Consider the following 8,057-nt stretch of genomic DNA (forward strand, 5'->3'; position numbering starts at 1 on the left):
GGGTAAATAGAGTAAATAAAACAGTAAAAACATTCTTGTCCCTGTGAAATTTTCATGTTAATATAGAAAAGCAGACCATAAACAAATAAAGTCAGATGATGACAAATTCTATGGAGAAGAACACAGGGGAGAGAAAGCAAGCTAAGGGGGCTTCTCATTCATTCATATATATCATACAGGCCATGTATTCTTCCTATAAATTTATCTTATGATAAATAGAAAATCATTCCACATCTCTTATACTTTTTAAGGAGGGTAAACTGCAGTTAAATTTAGACTTACATATATGCAGTATAGTTGCTAAAATTTCAAAAATAAGAAATAGAAGTAGAGTATGTATCTTCCAAACAGGTATGAGAAGGGGTAGCTAAAGGAATGAGGGATTAAAACTCAATCAATTCAAAAGAAACCAAGAAAGAAAAAAAAACACTAAGCAAAGAAAGAGAAGGACAAATAGAAAACTTAAAAATAAGATGGTAAAAATAAATCAAAATATTTCAGAAATTATAGTAAATGAGAATCAACTGAGCTCTCTGGGTATATGGCATGAATCATCAGATTTGATTACAAAATATCATGGAATATATGCCCTTGGGGTAAAAAAGATTCCATTTTCCTGGTAGATGTAATAGTTCTAAATTTATATTGCCCTAAGACACCCCAAAACATGTAAAACAAAAAATGAAAGAATGATGAGGAAAAATTTACAAATTTATCAATCTGTGGCAGGTATTATATCCTCTTTTAGTGATTTACAGATCAAACAGGCCAAAAGCAATAACCATAAAGAAGACTGAAATATTACTATTAGTAAGCTTCAATAATGAACATATGAAGAATGTTGCCTCTAACACTTTATTTTCAGACACACTTATAAACATTATAACAGAACACTTATAAACATTAACAGAGATCACCACCTCATGGAGCTTGTATTTTCCTAAAAGAAGACAGGCATTAAATAAGTAAACTACATAGTATATTATAGAGTGATAAATAAGAAGAACGCAATAAAACTGGAAATAAGGCAAGAGAGTAGAGGAGATGATTAATTTTAGATAGGTTTGCCATGGCAAACCGCACTGAGAAAGTAACGTCTCAGTAAGACCAGAAGGAGGTGATGGAGGGAGCAGGGTGATACCTGGGAGGGAAACCAGGCAGATAGGCCAGGAAACGAAAAAGGCCAGATGTTGACATATACCTATAATGTGCCAGTAAGGCGGCCAGTGTGGCTGGAGCCCTGAGCAGAATAAAACTAAGCAAGAATACTGGGAGTAGGAGAAGATAAGGTCAGGGAGAAAAGGGATGCCAGGTCAGGTGGAACTTCATAGCTATTATAAGAAATGTTGCTTTTCACTAGGAGTGAGAACAGACAATATTAGAAGAGGATTTGATCTGTGTTTTAATAATATCACACTATTATGCTGAATGGACTAAAGGGGTAAAATAGATGCAAGGAGACAAGTTAGGGGACTACAGTAACTAAGGGAGAAATCACGTGGCTTGGAACTCAGCTGTAGAAGTCAGAGTGATAAGAAATGGCCATATTCTGGATATTTTTTGAGGCAGAACCAAGGGTATATGCTGATAGATTTCCAGCAAGATTCCAAGGTTTCTCTCTCTTAACAACTGGAAGGATGGAACTGACATTTCCTAAAAGGAGAGAGCTGTGGAAAAAGCAGAAACTCAGTTTTAGACACATCAATTAGACAATGTCAACTAGACATCCAGGAGCAAGACCACATAAGCAGTTGGATAGATGCATCTGGAGTTCAGAGGAGTGGTAAAGCTCGAGATATACATTTGACAGTTATCAGCATGTGGATGGTTTTTAAAACCATGAGACTGGATGAGATCACCAAGGGAATGAGTGTAAATAGAAAAGGGATGAGTCCAAGCACTGTGTTTGGGAGTCAATCCATAGTAGAGTAAAGGAGCTAAGAAGGAACTAATAATGTTGATTGAGGAGTGACACACATCAAAGAAGAAAGCCAAAGTGGCCAAAAACATCAGATGTAGGTGATAGCTTAAGTAGGTTAAGGACTGGATTGAGATGCAAAGATCTTAAAATAATAGCAAGTTGCGTTCAGCAGTGTTTGAAAATGAAATCACAAAATGATTAAATTGGATTTATTTACTGAGATGCAGACTAATACAGCAATTGAAAATCTATTAGGGTATTTACCATATTAGCTTTAAAAGAGGAAAATCAAAAGATCATATTAAGGGATGTAGAAAAGCATTTAATAAAATTCAACATCTATTTATAATAAAGATCTCCAGCAAACTATTAAAAGACTGAATATCTCTTAGCCTGATTAAGGTGTCCACTAAAAAATCTATAGCCATCATCCATTGGATATTCAAATAGTGGAATTATTATTTAAAAATCAAATATAAAGGCAAGGATGCTCACTATTCAACATATTCTATTAAGCATTTTATTGAAGGTCTTAATGATCTTAGTAAGAACACATAGTAAAAAGATTAACTGGAAGACACAAAAACTCATTATTCAAGACTTATGTAATTGTTTACAATGAAAACCAAAAGTCTACAGACAAAATGTTAGCATTTATAAGAGTTTTGAAATATATTTAGATAAAAGATTGATATAAAATTATATTTCTGAATACCAAAAATAGTTCAGAAATGTAATTTTAAAAGCATAGTCTATATGTTAACAACAGTAATGTAACATATGTTTGTTACCCAAGAATACACTTAACAAATAATGTATAAATCATTTCTCAGAAAAGTATAAAATTTGATATACAGACTTTAAAAATGAAATAAATGATTTTTGAGTACAGTGATAAACAATGATCTTGGATTGGAAGACTAAATATAATGAACACATAAATTACCCTTGAATTGACGTATAGTCTGAGTGCAATTTAACCAAAATCCCAGTAAATTTTTAAAAGAAATTCAATAAACTAATTAACTAATTCTGAAACTTACATGATAGACCAAAGGCCAAGAAAAGCCAATATTCTTAAGGGAGGTCTGCTATCAGAGAAAAAGATTTTATCATAAAGCTATAATAAGTAAAACAATTAACATTAGCTCAATGATAGACAAATACAATAGACCAGAAAATAGAACCCCAAACCAAAGTCTTATATATTCACAATTTGCTATAGTGATGGATGTAGCATTGCATGTGGAGAAATGAGGAACTGTTTAATAAATGATGCTAAGAAAATTGGTTAGCCATATGGAAAAATTGAAATTTTATATTTAAGGTCACAACACACACAAAAATCCATTTGGGAGCCAGGATGGCGGCGTGAGTAGAGCAGTGGAAATCTCCTCCCAAAAACACATAGAGCTATGAAAATATACCAAAGAAAAATCTTCCTAAAATAGAGACCACAGGACACAGGACAACATCCAGACCACATCCACACCTGCAAGAACCCAGCGCCTTGCGAAGGGGGTAAGATACAAGCCCCGGCCCGGTGGGACCCGAGCACCCCTCCCCCCGGCTCCCAGCGGGTGGAAAGAAACCGGAGGGGTTTTTTTTTGGCAAGTGCTTTTTGGAAGCCTTAAAGGGACGGGCCCCCATTGCTAGGGAGGCAGGGTGGCGGGACCGGTGAGCAGGTGCCTGGGACCGGGGCCTGAGGACAAAGAGTATCCCTCGTTTCTCCCTGCGGGACCTGTGGGTGGGTGCCTGAGACCGGCGCTTGAGGACGGAGGAAATCGCGCGTTTTTCCCCTTTTTTTTTTCTCTTTTTGGCGAGTGCTTTTTGGAAGCCTTAAAGGGACAGGGACCCCGGTGCTAGGGAGGCAGGGTGGCGGGACTGGTGAGTGGGTGCCTGGGACCAGCGCCTGAGGACAAAGAATATCCCACGTTTTTCCCTGCAGGACCGGGGGGCGGGTGCCTGAGACCGGCACTTGAGGACAGAGGAAATAGCGCGTTTTCCCCCTTTTTTTTCTCTTTTTTGCGAGTGCTTTTTGGAAGCCTAAAAGGGACAGGGACCCCGGTGCTAGGGAGGCAGGGTGGCGGGACTGGTGAGCGGGTGCCTGGGACCGGTGCCTGAGGACAAAGAATATCGCGCGTTTTTCCCTGTGGGACTGGTGGGCGGGTGCCTGAGACCGGCACCTGAGGACGGAGGAAATCGCGCGTTTTTCCCCTTTTTTTCTCTCTTTTTGGCGAGTGCTTTTTGGAAGCCTTAAAGGGACAGGGACCCCGGTGCTAGGGAGGCAGGGCGGCGGGACTGGTGAGCGGGTGCCTGGGACCAGCGCCTGAGGACAAAGAATATCGAGCGTTCCTTCCCTGCGGGACCGGTGGGTGGGTGCTTTTTGGAAGCCTTGAAAGGACAGGGACCCTGGTGCTAGGGAGACAGGGCAGCAGGACCAGTGAGCGGGTGCCTGGGACCGGCACCTGAGGACAAAAAAAAAAAAAAAATCGCGTGTTTTTTCCTTTTTTTTTTCCTTTCTGTTCCCTCTCTCATTGCTGCTGTTGTTGTTTTGGTTTGGAGAGTGCTTTTTGGAAGTCTTAAAGGGGCAGGACAGGTCACTTAGACCAGAGGCAGGGAATCTGGGGATCTCTGGGCACTCTAACCCCCTGGGCAGCAGGGAGCACAGAGGCCCCTTACGGAGATAAATAGCCTCCCGGCCGCTCCCCCTCCAACGGGGCTCCACCATTTTGGAGGAACAGCCCCAGCCAGGCCAAGCCCACAGCAACAGCGGAGATAAACCCCAAAGCAACTGGGCAGGAAGCAGAAGCCCTGTCTGCACACAGCTGCCCAGCACAAGCCACTAGAGGTCGCTATTCTCCCAGGAGAAGGCCACAAACCAACAAGAAGGGAAGCTCTTCCAGTGGTCACTTGTACCAGATCTGCAAACTATCTCTATCACCATGAAAAGGCAAAACTACAGGCAGACAAAGATCACAGAGACAACACCTGAGAAGGAGACAGACCTAACCAGTCCTCCTGAAAAAGAATTCAAAATAAAAGTCATGAACATGCTGACGGAGATGCAGAGAAAAATGCAAGAGCAGTGGGATGAGATGCAGAGAAAAATGCAAGAGCAGTGGGATGAAGTCCGGAAGGAGATCACAGATGTCAGGAAGGAGATCACAGAAGTGAAACAATCCCTGGAAGGATTTATAAGCAGAATGGATAAGATGCAAGAGGCCATTGAAGGAATAGAAGCCAGAGAACAGGAACGTATAGAAGCTGACATAGAGAGAGATAAAAGGATCTCCAGGAATGAAACAACACTAAGAGAAATATGTGACCAATACAAAAGGAATAATATTCGTATTATAGGGATACCAGAAGAGGAAGAAAGAGGAAAAGGGATAGAAAGTCTCTTTGAAGAAATAATTGCTGAAAACTTCCCCAAACTGGGGGAGGAAATAATCGAACAGACCATGGAATTACACAGAACTCCCAACAGAAAGGATCCAAGGAGGACAACACCAAGACACATAGTAATTAAAATGGCAAGGATCAAGGACAAGGAAAGAGTTTTAAAGGCAGCTAGAGAGAAAAAGGTCACCTATAAAGGAAAACCCATCAGGCTAACATCAGACTTCTCAACAGAAACCCTACAGGCCAGAAGAGAATGGCATGATATACTTAATGCAATGAAACAGAAGGGCCTTGAACCAAGGATACTGTATCCAGCACGACTATCATTTAAATATGATGGCGGGATTAAACAATTCCCAGACAAGCAAAAGCTGAGGGAATTTGCTTCCCACAAACCACCTCTACAGGGCATCCTACAGGGACTGCTCTAGATGGGAGCACCCCTAAAAAGAGCACAGAACAAAACACACAACATATGAAGAATGGAGGAGGAGGAATAAGAAGGGAGAGAAGAAAAGAATCTCCAGACAGTGTATATAACAGCTCAATAAGCGAGCTAAGTTAGGCAGTAAGATACTAAAGAAGCTAACCTTGAACCTTTGGTAACCACGAATCTAAAGCCTGCAATGGCAATAAGTACATATCTCTCAATAGTCACCCTAAATGTAAATGGACTTAATGCACCAATCAAAAGACATAGAGTAATAGAATGGATAAAAAAGCAAGACCCATCTATATGCTGCTTACAAGAAACTCACCTTAAACCCAAAGATAAGCATAGACTAAAAGTCAAGGGATGGAAAAACATATTTCAGGCAAACAACAGTGAGAAGAAAGCAGGGGTTGCAGTACTAATATCAGACAAAATAGACTTCAAAACAAGGAAAGTAACAAGAGATAAAGAAGGATACTACATAATGATAAAGGGCTCAGTCCAACAAGAGGATATAACCATTCTAAATATATATGCACCCAACACAGGAGCACCAGCATATGTGAAGCAAATACTAACAGAACTAAAGAGGGAAATAGACTGCAATGCATTCATTGTCGGAGACTTCAACACATCACTCACCCCAAAGGATAGATCCACCAGGCAGAAAATAAGTAAAGACACACAGGCACTGAACAACACACTAGAACAGATGGACCTAATAGACATCTATAGAACTCTACATCCAAAAGCAACAGGATATACATTCTTCTCAAGTGCACACAGAACATTCTCCAGAATAGACCACATACTAGCTCACAAAAAGAGCCTCAGTAAATTCCAAAATATTGAAATTCTACCAACCAATTTTTCAGACCACAAAGGTATGAAAGTAGAAATAAATTCTACAAAGAAAACAAAAAGGCTCACAAACACATGGAGGCTTAACAACATGCTACTAAATAATCAATGGATCAATGAACAAATCAAAATAGAGATCAAGGAATATATAGAAACAAATGACAACAACAACACTAAGCCCCAACTTCTGTGGGATGCAGCGAAAGCAGTCTTAAGAGGAAAGTATATAGCAATCCAGGCACACTTGAAGAAGGAAGAACAATCCCAAATGAATAGTCTAACATCACAATTATTAAAACTGGAAAAAGAAGAACAAATGAGGCCTAAAGCCAGCAGAAGGAGGGACATAATAAAGATCAGAGAAGAAATAAACAAAATTGAGAAGAATAAAACAATAGCAAAAATCAACGAAACCAAGAGCTGGTTCTTTGAGAAAATAAACAAAATAGATAAGCCTCTAGCCCAACTTATTAAGAGAAAAAGAGAGTCAACACAAATCAACATAATCAGAAATGAGAATGGAAAAATCACGACAGACTCCACAGAAATACAAAGAATTATTAAAGACTACTATGAAAAACCTATATGCCAACAAGCTGGAAAACCTAGAAGAAATGGACAACTTCCTAGAAAAATACAACCTCCCAAGACTGACCAAGGAAGAAACACAAAAGTTAAACAAACCAATTACAAGCAAAGAAATTGAAACAGTAATCAAAAAACTACCCAAGAACAAAACCCCGGGGCCGGACGGATTTACCTCGGAATTTTATCAGACACACAGAGAAGACATAATACCCATTCTCCTTAAAGTGTTCCACAAAATAGAAGAAGAGGGAATACTCCCAAACTCATTCTATGAGGCCAACATCACCCTAATACCAAAACCAGGCAAAGGCCCCACCAAAAAAGAAAATTACAGACCAATATCCCTGATGAATGTAGATGCAAAAATACTCAATAAAATATTAGCAAACAGAATTCAACAGTATATCAAAAGGATCATACACCATGACCAAGTGGGGTTCATCCCAGGGATGCAAGGATGGTACAACATTCGAAAATCCATCAACATCATCCACCACATCAACAAAAAGAAAGACAAAAACCACATGATCATCTCCATAGATGCTGAAAAAGCATTTGACAAAATTCAACATCCATTCATGATAAAAACTCTCAGCAAAATGGGAATAGAGGGCAAGTACCTCAACATAATAAAGGCCATATATGATAAACCCACAGCCAGCATTATACTGAACAGCGAGAAGCTGAAAGCATTTCCTCTGCGATCGGGAACCAGACAGGGATGCCCACTCTCCCCACTGTTATTTAACATAGTACTGGAGGTCCTAGCCACAGCAATCAGACAAAACAAAGAAATACAAGGAATCCAGATTGGTAAAGAAGAAGTTAAACTGTCACTATTTGCAGATG

This window comes from Manis javanica, chromosome 1 (assembly GCF_040802235.1).
Source record: "Manis javanica isolate MJ-LG chromosome 1, MJ_LKY, whole genome shotgun sequence".
Lineage (NCBI taxonomy): Eukaryota > Metazoa > Chordata > Mammalia > Pholidota > Manidae > Manis > Manis javanica.